Below are 14,205 nucleotides of genomic sequence, written 5' to 3'. Positions count from 1 at the left end.
TGGGTTCTAAGTGAATCTTCCATCTGTCCCCCAGGCTGTCCTTCGTCCTTCTGCATGCATACACATACACACACCACTCCATCATGTCTGACCGGAGAGATGTCCATCGGACATCCATGTTTACGGCCTCCGTTCATTTCTCATTATCCCTATGAGAGTTTGTTGTGCACCTTCTAGTTGGAGCCCATGCTGTCCCAGTTTTGTTAGAGCTGTCACAATAGTTTCCCACATCAGTGATGCGTGTCGGTGACAGTTCCCAGATGCAGGAGATTGGAGGTAAAGCAGTGTAAGGACAGCCTGTCAACCTGCTAGCTAGCATCTTGTCTTCTGTAGCGTCGGGTTCAGCACACATTTTCCCTTATCAACAAACTATCTACCTCTACGGATCATTATTATTTTCATCAGACCATCTCTCTTAGAAAAACACTCCACGAGGCATGGACATTTTTGACTAGACCCCTGTCAATCCATAGACTACCAATTTCTTTGAATACAGAAACCACTTTGGCCCACTATATTTGATCACTACATCAGAGAGCCTCTCAATATCAAAGGGACTGTCTGTGGCTCAGGCAATCATCATGCAGGACCTGTAATAAGATTTTCCTGCTATAGATCGACACAATTTATAGCTCCCAGCTCTTGGACAATTCAGACAGAGTACAGTTGACTCTTGATAAGTGCAACGGCTTGGGACTGTTGTGTGACAGGAATGAGTGTGTGCACTCATCTGAAGTGCCCTACTCATGAGTTCACTCCGTAGAATATAAGATTATGCAGTATGAAATTACATTGTGAGGCTATCTGTATCGACAGCAAATTGCCTAGTCATTTTCTCAAAATTCATTATTCATTTATTTCCCCACACACTTTGGTTTGATTAAATCCGCTGCTGCATGGAAAATGCAATCAATTCTGTCTGTGGACCTCAGTTTTCTGCAATTAGGTCTTAGCCATTGATTTGAAGTTTCTTTTCAGCAGACTTTATTCATTAGCTCAGTCTATTATAGAGGTGCTACTGTTCAGTTGTTGACAACACGATGATACAATGAACCTCTTCTCTGTACCATTTGATAGAATGAGGTGCAGTAGCTCTAGGTAGTCAGTAAAGATATCAGTGAGTAAGTGAGTGGTCCATATAAAGGAGAACTCTTCCCTCATAATTGTGTCTTTACAGCTATTTAAATGATTAAAGAATGCAGACTGTCACAAGCAGTCAGTAGTGTATGTCGTGACGACATCTGAAATAAGACCAGTGTTGTGGCTCCCGAGTGGTGCCAGGCAGTCTAAGGCACTGCATCTCAGTGCTAGAGGTGTCACTACAGATCCCGGTTCAATTCCAGGATGTATCACAACCGGCCGTGATTGGGAGTCCCACACAACGTTTTAGTCATATAGGGGTGTATCTAACTACTGGAACGACACACTACTTTTTAACCATATAGGGGTGTATCTAACTACTGGAACTACACACTACTTTTTAACCATATAGTGGTGTATTTATCTACTGGAACTACACACTACTTTTTAACCATATAGTGGTGTATCTAACTACTGGAACTACACACTACTTTTTAGTCATATAGTGATGTAGCTAACTACTGGAACTACACACTACTTTTTAACCATATAGTGGTGTATCTAACTACTGGAACTACACACTACTTTTTAGCCATATAGTGGTGTATCTAACTACACACTACTTTTTAACCATATAGTGGTGTATCTAACTACTGGAACTACACAGTACTTTTTAACCATATAGTGGTGTATCTAACTACTGGAAATACACACTACTTTTTAGTCATATAGTGGTGTAGCTAACTACTGGAACTACACACTACTTTTTAACCATATAGTGGTGTATCTAACTACTGGAACTACACACTACCTTTTAACCATATAGTGGTGTAGCTAACTACTGGAACTACACACTACTTTTTAACCATATAGTGGTGTATCTAACTACTGGAACTACACACTACTTTTTAACCATATAGGGGTTGTAGCTAACTACTGGAACTACACACTACTTTTTAACCATATGTGGTGTATTTATCTACTGGAACTACACACTACTTTTTAGCCATATAGTGGTGTAGCTAACTACTGGAACTACACACTACTTTTTAGCCATATAGTGGTGTATCTAACTACTGGAAATACACACTACTTTTTAGCCATATAGTGGTGTATCTAACTACACACTACTTTTTAACCATATAGTGGTGTATCTAACTACTGGAACTACACACTACTTTTTAACCATATAGTGGTGTGTGTAGTTCCAGTAGTTAGATACACCACTATATGGTTAAAAAGTAGTGTGTAGTTCCAGTAGTTAGATACACCACTATATGGTTAAAAAGTAGCGTGTAGTTCCAGTAGTTAGATACACCACTATATGGTAAAAAGCAGTGTGTAGTCCCAGTAGTTAGCTACACCACTATATGGTTAAAAAGTAGTGTGTAGTTCCAGTAGTTAGCTACCCCACTATATGGCTAAAAAGTAGTGTGTAGTCCCAGTAGTTAGCTACACCACTATATGGTTAAAAAGTAGTGTGTAGTTCCAGTAGTTAGCTTCACCACTATATGGCTAAAAAGTAGTGTGTAGTTCCAGTAGTTAGCTACACCACTATATGGTTAAAAGTAGTGTAGTTCCAGTAGTTAGATACACCACTATATGGTTAAAAAGTAGTGTGTAGTTCCAGTAGTTAGATACACCACTATATGGCTAAAAAGTAGTGTGTAGTTCCAGTATTTAGATACATCACTATATGGCTAAAAAGTAGTGTGTAGTTCCAGTAGTTAGATACACCACTATATGGCTAAAAAGTAGTGTGTAGTTATGGCTAAAAAGTAGTGTGTAGTTCCAGTAGTTAGATACACCACTATATGGTTAAAAAGTATTGTGTAGTTCCAGTAGTTAGATACACCACAATATGGCTAAAAAGTAGTGTGTAGTTATGGCTAAAAAGTAGTGTGTAGTTCCAGTAGTTAGATACACCACTATATGGTTAAAAAGTAGTGTGTAGTTCCAGTAGTTAGCTACACCACTATATGGTTAAAAAGTAGTGTGTAGTTCCAGTAGTTAGATACACCACTATATGGCTAAAAAGTAGTGTGTAGTTCCAGTAGTTAGCTACAACCCCTATATGGTTAAAAAGTAGTGTGTAGTTCCAGTAGTTAGATACACCACTATATGGTTAAAAAGTAGTATCTAACTACTGGAACTACACACTACTTTTTAACCATATAGTGGTGTAGCTAACTACTGGAACTACACACTACTTTTTAGCCATATAGTGGTGAAGCTAACTACTGGAACTACACACTACTTTTTAACCATATAGTGGTGTAGCTAACTACTGGGACTACACACTACTTTTTAGCCATATAGTGGGGTAGCTAACTACTGGAACTACACACTACTTTTTAACCATATAGTGGTGTAGCTAACTACTGGGACTACACACTACTTTTTAACCATATAGTGGTGTATCTAACTACTGGAACTACACGCTACTTTTTAACCATATAGTGGTGTATCTAACTACTGGAACTACACACTACTTTTTAACCATATAGTGGTGTATCTAACTACTGGAACTACACACTACTTTTTAGCCATAACTACACACTACTTTTTAGCCATATTGTGGTGTATCTAACTACTGGAACTACACAATACTTTTTAACCATATAGTGGTGTATCTAACTACACACTACTTTTTAGCCATATAGTGATGTATCTAAATACTGGAACTACACACTACTTTTTAGCCATATAGTGGTGTATCTAACTTATGGAACTACACACTACTTTTTAACCATATAGTGGTGTATCTAACTACTGGAACTACACACTACTTTTTAACCATATAGTGGTGTAGCTAACTACTGGAACTACACACTACTTTTTAGCCATATAGTGGTGAAGCTAACTACTGGAACTACACACTACTTTTTAACCATATAGTGGTGTAGCTAACTACTGGGACTACACACTACTTTTTAGCCATATAGTGGGGTAGCTAACTACACACTACTTTTTAACCATATAGTGGTGTAGCTAACTACTGGGACTACACACTACTTTTTAACCATATAGTGGTGTATCTAACTACTGGAACTACACGCTACTTTTTAACCATATAGTGGTGTATCTAACTACTGGAACTACACACTACTTTTTAACCATATAGTGGTGTATCTAACTACTGGAACTACACACTACTTTTTAGTCATATAGTGGTGTAGCTAACTACTGGAACTACACACTACTTTTTAACCATATAGTGGTGTAGCTAACTACTGGAACTACACACTACTTTTTAACCATATAGTGGTGTAGGTAACTACACACTACTTTTTTGCCATATAATGTTAGTGGTGTAGCTAACTACTGGAACTACACACTACTTTTTAACCATATAGTGGTGTATTTATCTACTGGAACTACACACTACTTTTTAACCATAACTACACACTACTTTTTAGCCATATTGTGGTGTATCTAACTACTGGAACTACACACTACTTTTTTGCCATATAATGTTAGTGGTGTAGCTAACTACTGGAACTACACACTACTTTTTAACCATATAGTGGTGTATTTATCTACTGGAACTACACAATACTTTTTAGCAAAAAGAAAAGCATGTGTGGAGTAGGCAATAATGTCCTTTCTTTTTCAGCATCAGACCTGTCTAATCCATCAGACCTGTCTAATTCAACAGACCTGCCTAATCCATCAGACCTGTCTAATTCATCAGATCTGCCTAATCCATCAGACCTGTCTAATCCAACAGATCTGCCTAATCCATCAGACCTGTCTAATCCATCAGACCTGTCTAATTCATCAGAGCTGCCTAATCCATCAGACCTGTCTAATCCATCAGACCTGTCTAATTCATCAGACCTGTCTAATTCATCATACCTGTCTAATCCATCAGACCTGTCTAATTCATCAGAGCTGTCTAATTCATCAGACCTGTCTAATTCATCAGATCTGCCTAATCCATCATACCTGTCTAATCCATCAGACCTGTCTAATCCATCAGACCTGTCTAATCCATCAGACCTGTCTAATCCATCAGAGCTGTCTAATTCATCAGACCTGTCTAATTCATCAGAGCTGTCTAATCCATCAGACCTGTCTAATCCATCAGAGCTGTCTAATTCATCAGACCTGTCTAATCCATCAGAGCTGTCTAATTCATCAGACCTGTCTAATTCATCAGACCTGTCTAATCCATCAGACCTGTCTAATCCATCAGACCTGTCTAATCCATCAGACCTGTCTAATTCATCAGAGCTGTCTAATCCATCAGACCTGTCTAATTCATCAGACCTGTCTAATCCATCAGACCTGTCTAATTCCTCAGACCTGTCTAATTCATCAGACCTGTCTAATCCATCAGACCTGTCTAATTCATCAGACTTGTCTAATCCATCAAACCTGTCTAATTCATCAGACCTGTCTAATTGCTCAGACCTGTCTAATTCATCAGACCTGTATAATTCTCACTTTAAATAGGCTAAATGACACATTCTGACTCCAGAGGGATATATTCCTGCAATTTGTAGTCTCTGACATTTCACATTTAAATGTGATCATGTATCCCTAACTAGTCTGGATGCAGTGAACTACTTTGTCAAAGTAGCTTTAGTTAACTATGTTTTTCTTAAGGTTAGTGTAAGTGTAGCTTAACTTCTTCCAGTTTAACGTAATTGGTAGCTTGGTAAACTATACTTTCAGAGTAGCTTCCCCAAAGCTGAATAAAATGAATTGGTTAAGTAACTAATGGTTAGGAGATAACCATGATTAGTTTGCATTGTGTTCCCTGCAACATAACTGTTGAATCCTCCAAAATGAGGTCACTGAGGATAACTGTTTAAAAACAGCTTCATGGCAAAGAGTTTCAATGAAGTGCTACCAAGTGTTTCTCCAGTATGGCCTTTAAGACATCAGCTCTACATCAGCTCTACATCAGCTCTGCATCAGCTCTGCATCAGCTCTGCATCAGATCTACATCAGCTCTACATCAGCTCTACATCAGCTCTGAATTAGCTCTACATCAGCTCTACATCAGCTCTACATCAGATCTGCATGAGATCTACATCAGCTCTGCATCAGCTCTGCATCAGCTCTGCTGAATCATGTGGCGTTTTATAGGATGCAATCCAGAACCTAAAGTACAGCTCTTGTCATAAATTATAACACATGCTTTATTTATCAGACATTACAGTTAGAATTTTGAGGATTAATCTTGAAGAAACCATGAGAAAACAATGCACTGGTAGTCGACAGTCATCTCTGCACCAGAGAGAGAAAGAGACAGATGGGAGGGGGGGGCTGTTTATTCACCGGCCAGTTTTTTAGGCACCATATGATCATCATCTGCTAAACAACATAAACTCACAATTTTTCTGTTGAGTCTCGTCATTATGTCTCTTCTCAGTGTGAAAAAGGACTGGTCAAAGAAACAAATGTATACTTCACGGACAGTTTATAAGAGAAAATGTCCTGTTTCAATGAAAAGATTGAGAGAAGAATTAAAATAGGTATAAATTAAAAGTATTGACAGAACTCACCTCTTCCACATTCAGGCTGGATCTGGCGCTCGTTTCTAAGAACTTGATGTCGTAATCAATCGCCAACTGTGCAAATAAAACAGGCAAATTATGAGAAAAAAAATGATGTTAATGATTAAGGTTACAGATGTACTTTTAATCAACAGCAGCCCCCCTGCAACACATTCCAAGAGGCATAGCCAGAACGTAAAGTGTGTTACCTTCTGTTACAAAGGAATTATACTACATCATGAAGGGAGAACTGGGCTGACTATGACAGACATAGATCATACTGTATATTATGAGTATGTCAAACATACAACTGGGAGTACATTTACACAAAGATACTATGAAGAGCAGTGTGGGGGTTTCACCAAAGATACTATGAAGAGCAGTGTGGGGGGGGTTTCACCAAAGATACTATGAAGAGCAGTGTGGGGGTTTCATCAAAGATACTATGAAGAGCAGTGTGGGGGTTTCATCAAAGATACTATGAAGAGCAGTGTGGGGGTTTCATCAAAGATACTATGAAGAGCAGTGTGCGGGTTTCATCAAACATACTATGAAGAGCAGTGTGGGGGTTTCACCAAAGATACTATGAAGAGCAGTGTGGGGGTTTCACCAAAGATACTATGAAGAGCAGTGTGGGGGTTTCTCTTTTCTCTGACGTCATCACATTGTTTCCAACGCACCTGCAACAAGGCATCTCAGATGCGCCAGTGCTTATTTCAGACACACAGAGACCTTGAAAGCCTGAACTCTGACCTCCATACCTTTTCTCCTCGCTCTTTAGACACCTGTCTTTTGTCGTTCATGTCACACTTGTTTCCTAGAATCATCCTGTCCACATCAGAACAGGCATGCTACAGACAGACAGAGGAGGAGAAGACTGATTAATACTACAGAGAATGAGAAGAGTGAGTATTGCTACAGACAGAATGAGAGAAGACTGAGTATTGCTACAGACAGAATGAGAAGACTGAGTATTGCTACAGACAGAATGAGAAGACTGAGTATTGCTACAGACAGAATGAGAGAAGGCTGAGTATTGCTACAGACAGAATGAGAGAAGACTGAGTATTGCTACAGACAGAATGAGAGAAGACTGAGTATTGCTACAGACAGAATGAGAGAAGACAGAGTATTGCTACAGACAGAATGAGAAGACAGAGTATTGCTACAGACAGAATGAGAAGACAGAGTATTGCTACAGACAGAATGAGAAGACTGAGTATTGCTACAGACAGAATGAGAAGACTGAGTATTGCTACAGACAGAATGAGAAGACTGAGTATTGCTACAGACAGAATGAGAAGACTGAGTATTGCTACAGACAGAATGGGAAGACTGAGTATTGCTACAGACAGAATGGGAAGACTGAGTATTGCTACAGACAGAATGAGAGAAGACTGAGTATTGCTACAGACAGAATGAGAAGACTGAGTATTGCTACAGACAGAATGAGAAGACTGAGTATTGCTACAGACATGAAAATGGTTCCCTCCTACAGACAGTGAGTCAAGTGGGCGTGGCTTGCTACATAAAGCAGGCAGACAGGCATCGAGCGTTCGGTTACAGTTCGATTAAACGTTAGAAACGAGTGACCTAAGCGACTTTAAGCGTTGTATAATCGTCGGTGCCAGGCGTGTCGGTTCCACTATCTCAGAAACGCCAGGCCTCCTGGGATTTACACGCACGTCTAGGGTTTACAGACAATGGTGCAACAAAAAACATCCAGTCAGCGGCCGTCCTGTGGGTGGGAACAGCTCGTTGATGAGAGAGGTTGAAGGAGAATGGCAAGAATGGTGCAAGCTAACAGGCGGGCCACAAACAGGCAAATAACGGAGCAGTACAACAGTGGTGTGCAGAACGGCATCTCAGAATGCACAATTCGTCAGTCCTTGTCACGGATGGGCTATTGCAGCAGAAAACCACACACTGGGTTCCACTCCTATCAACAAAAAACAAGAAGAAGCAGCACAAATGGGCACACGATCACCAACACTGGACCGTGTCCAGGTCCGACTCAGTACTAGATGGGTGTACCTAATAAACAGGCCATTGAGAGAGAGAGAGAGAGAGAGAGAGAGAGAGAGAGAGAGAGAGAGAGAGAGAGGGAGAGGTAGGTAGGTAGAGATAGGGAGAGAGAGAGAGAGAGAGAGAGAGAGAGAGAGAGAGAGAGAGAGAGAGAGAGAGAGAAAGAGAGGGAGGGAGAGGTAGGTAGGTAGAGAGAGAGAGAGAGAGAGAGAGAGAGAGAGAGAGAGAGAAAGAGAGGGAGGGAGGGAGAGGTAGGTAGGTAGAGATAGGGAGAGAGAGAGATGTTAAAATTGACGTTTGGGTATAGAAGAACATATAATGTAAGAAGTAATGTCATAAGATGCAGTATATGTGTTTAATATACATCACATGTGGTCTATTCTGTGTTATGGAATGTGAGTTATCATATGTCATGCTGTCCAACATTTTGAGAGGACCAACGATGAAAGCTGGCAAGATGCTTAAGTTATGGGACTGTGAGTCTAGTTTGGGATATCAAATATTAATTGGCATATCCATAATTAACTCATCAACGATAAATATTTAGATTTATTGTCTGACTTCTTCATATTCACTCGAAAAAACAAGTCTCGTCATCAAGCTTTTCACTCCCAAGTACACTGCTAGCATGCTGTACACCCACTGGGGAAATTGTAGATCAGTAAAGAGATGTAGAGACAGAAGCCAGTCAGACAGTCGTCGCCAGACATTACTCACCAGTCAGACCAAAATCTATCTGTCAGAGGTGAGCCTCAGGGAGCCACACTCACTGTCTGAGCTCTGTGCCAGAGTCAATACGCTTGACGACACATTATTACTGCTTTACATATTCACTCATTTTGGTTTTGTTGGTAGCCTCTGAAAAGTTGGGTCAGTCAGGGTCACCACACAGAGATGTCTTAGGGCCAGAAGTCAACATGGCGTCACGTCCCACACAATCTCACACGGTCCCCACAAGGAGATGTAGCTCTAACAACTGTATTAGGAAAGTTGTTATGAATGATTCCGAAACGCACATAAAGGTGTTATGGCTGGTTTGGTAATGGTGTAATGACTGGTTTCATAATGGTGCAATGACTGGTTTCATAAAGGTGTTATTACTAGTTTCATAAAGGTGTTATGAATGGTTTCATAAAGGACCCCGCGGGACGGTTGAGTTAACGTAGGCTAATGCGATTAGCATGAGGTTGTAAGTAACAAGAAAATTTCCCAGGACAGACATATCTGATATTGGCAGAAAGCTTAAATTCTTGTTAATCTAACTGCACTGTCCAATTTACAGTAGCTATTACAGTGAAATAATACCATGCTATTGTTTGAGGAGAGTGCACAGATACGAACTTGAAAATGTATTAATAAACCAATTAGGCACATTGTGGCAGTCTTGACCCAACATTTTGAACAGAAATGCAACAGTTCATTGAATCAGTCTAAAACTTTGCACATGCACTGCTTCCATCTAGTGGCCAAAATTGAGATTGCGTCTGTTCTGGAATAATACATTATGGCCTTTCTCTTGCATTGCAAAGATGATGGTAAAAAAATAATACAAAGAATACACGTTTTTTTTCTTTGAATTATCTTTTACCAGATGTACTGTGTTATATTCTCCTACATTAATTTAACATTTCCACAAACTTCCTTATTAAGGTGTTATGACTGGTTTCATAAAGGTGTTATGACTGGTTTCGTAAAGGTGCTATGACTGGTTTTGTAAAGGTGTTATGACTGGTTTCTTAAAGGTGTTATGAATGCTTATCTATACTCCCTTTAAGTAAAATGTTAAAGATAGGATGTAGCTGCTCCTAATTCAACACCCAAACCCCCCCATATCCCCATAAACCCAATCTGGCACCACTGGCACCTCTGAGATTGGACGTATTCAGTTGAGGGTGGAACTACTTCCTGTGTTTCTATCCAAGGTTACATAGAGGTGAAATAAATCAGCCGGGAGGAAAACATTGTCCTAAATTCTTCCATCTCATTTAGAGTGAGAGGGACCTGGTGATTAGGAGAGTTTAAATGACGCCCTCAGGCAATAATGACTGTTTCCTGTGTGGTTGCACTGGGTACTGTAATAGATCCCAATAGGTCCTAATTCGGGATATTTCACCTAATGGCTTTCAAGTATGTCTCTTAGAACTGCTCCGAAAAACACACCATTAAGCCCTTCTCACGTACAGTACCATTCACAGCCTCCACATCACATTGTTAATGTACACTACCATTCACAGTCTCCCACATCACATTGTTAATGTACACTACCATTCACAGCCTCCCACATCACATTGTTAATGTACACTACCATTCACAGTCTCCCACATCACATTGTTAATGTACACTACCATTCACAGTCTCCCACATCACATTGTTAATGTACACTACCATTCACAGCCTCCCACATCACATTGTTAATGTACACTACCATTCACAGTCTCCCACATCACATTGTTAATGTACACTACCATTCACAGTCTCCCACATCACATTGTTAATGTACACTACCATTCACAGCCTCCCACATCACATTGTTAATGTACACTACCATTCACAGTCTCCCACATCACATTGTTAATGTACACTACCATTCACAGTCTCCCACATCACATTGTTAATGTACACTACCATTCACAGCCTCCCACATCACATTGTTAATGTACACTACCATTCACAGTCTCCCACATCACATTGTTAATGTACACTACCATTCACAGTCTCCCACATCACATTGTTAATGTACACTACCATTCACAGTCTCCCACATCACATTGTTAATGTACACTACCATTCACAGCCTCCCACATCACATTGTTAATGTACACTACCATTCACAGCCTCCCACATCACATTGTTAATGTACACTACCATTCACAGACTCCCACATCACATTGTTAATGTACACTACCATTCACAGTCTCCCACATCACATTGTTAATGTACACTACCATTCACAGTCTCCCACATCACATTGTTAATGTACACTACCATTCACAGTCTCCCACATCACATTGTTAATGTACACTACCATTCACAGTTTCCCACATCACATTGTTAATGTACACTACCATTCACAGTCTCCCACATCACATTGTTAATGTACACTACCATTCACAGCCTCCCACATCACATTGTTAATGTACACTACCATTCACAGTCTCCCACATCACATTGTTAATGTACACTACCATTCACAGTCTCCCACATCACATTGTTAATGTACACTACCATTCACAGTCTCCCACATCACATTGTTAATGTACACTACCATTCACAGCATCCCACATCACATTGTTAATGTACACTACCATTCACAGTCTCCCACATCACATTGTTAATGTACAGTACCATTCACAGCCTCCCACATTACATTGTTAATGTACACTACCATTCACAGCCTCCCACATCACATTGTTAATGTACACTACCATTCACAGTCTCCCCCATCACATTGTTAATGTACACTACCATTCACAGTCTCCCACATCACATTGTTAATGTACACTACCATTCACAGCCTCCCACATCACATTGTTATTAATGTACACTACCATTCACAGCCTCCCACATCACATTGTTATTAATGTACACTACCATTCACAGCCTCCCACATCACATTGTTATTAATGTACACTACCATTCACAGTCTCCCACATCACATTGTTAATGTACACTACCATTCACAGTCTCCCACATCACATTATTAATGTACACTACCATTCACATCCTCCCACATCACATTGTTAATGTACACTACCATTCACAGCCTCCCACATCACACTGTTAATGTACACTACCATTCACAGCCTCCCACATCACATTGTTAATGTACACTACCATTCACAGTCTCCCCCATCACATTGTTAATGTACACTACCATTCACAGCATCCCACATCACATTGTTAATGTACACTACCATTCACAGTCTCCCACATCACACTGTTAATGTACACTACCATTCACATCACATTGTTAATGTACACTACCATTCACAGCCTCCCACATCACATTGTTAATGTACACTACCATTCACAGCATCCCACATCACATTGTTAATGTACACTACCATTCACAGTCTCCCACATCACATTGTTAATGTACACTACCATTCACAGCCTCCCACATCACATTGTTAATGTACACTACCATTCACAGTCTCCCACATCACATTGTTAATGTACACTACCATTCACAGTCTCCCACATCACATTGTTAATGTACACTACCATTCACAGTCTCCCACATCACATTGTTAATGTACACTACCATTCACAGTCTCCCACATCACATTGTTAATGTACACTACCATTCACAGCCTCCCACATCACATTGTTAATGTACACTACCATTCACAGTCTCCCACATCACATTGTTAATGTACACTACCATTCACAGTCTCCCACATCACATTGTTAATGTACACTACCATTCACAGTCTCCCACATCACATTGTTAATGTACACTACCATTCACAGCATCCCACATCACATTGTTAATGTACACTACCATTCACAGTCTCCCACATCACATTGTTAATGTACAGTACCATTCACAGCCTCCCACATTACATTGTTAATGTACACTACCATTCACAGCCTCCCACATCACATTGTTAATGTACACTACCATTCACAGTCTCCCCCATCACATTGTTAATGTACACTACCATTCACAGTCTCCCACATCACATTGTTAATGTACACTACCATTCACAGCCTCCCACATCACATTGTTATTAATGTACACTACCATTCACAGCCTCCCACATCACATTGTTATTAATGTACACTACCATTCACAGCCTCCCACATCACATTGTTATTAATGTACACTACCATTCACAGTCTCCCACATCACATTGTTAATGTACACTACCATTCACAGTCTCCCACATCACATTATTAATGTACACTACCATTCACATCCTCCCACATCACATTGTTAATGTACACTACCATTCACAGCCTCCCACATCACACTGTTAATGTACACTACCATTCACAGCCTCCCACATCACATTGTTAATGTACACTACCATTCACAGTCTCCCCCATCACATTGTTAATGTACACTACCATTCACAGCATCCCACATCACATTGTTAATGTACACTACCATTCACAGTCTCCCACATCACACTGTTAATGTACACTACCATTCACATCACATTGTTAATGTACACTACCATTCACAGCCTCCCACATCACATTGTTAATGTACACTACCATTCACAGCATCCCACATCACATTGTTAATGTACACTACCATTCACAGTCTCCCACATCACATTGTTAATGTACACTACCATTCACAGCCTCCCACATCACATTGTTAATGTACACTACCATTCACAGTCTCCCACATCACATTGTTAATGTACACTACCATTCACAGTCTCCCACATCACATTGTTAATGTACACTACCATTCACAGTCTCCCACATCACATTGTTAATGTACACTACCATTCACAGTCTCCCACATCACATTGTTAATGTGCACTACCATTCACAGTCTCCCACATCACATTGTTAATGTACACTACCATTCACAGCCTCCCACATCACATTGTTAATGTACACTACCATTCACAGT

The sequence above is a fragment of the Salmo salar genome, chromosome ssa26, assembly GCF_905237065.1.
Source record: "Salmo salar chromosome ssa26, Ssal_v3.1, whole genome shotgun sequence".
NCBI lineage: Eukaryota > Metazoa > Chordata > Actinopteri > Salmoniformes > Salmonidae > Salmo > Salmo salar.
The sequence above is the reverse complement of the archived record's forward strand: the minus strand, read 5'-3'. Positions refer to the sequence as shown.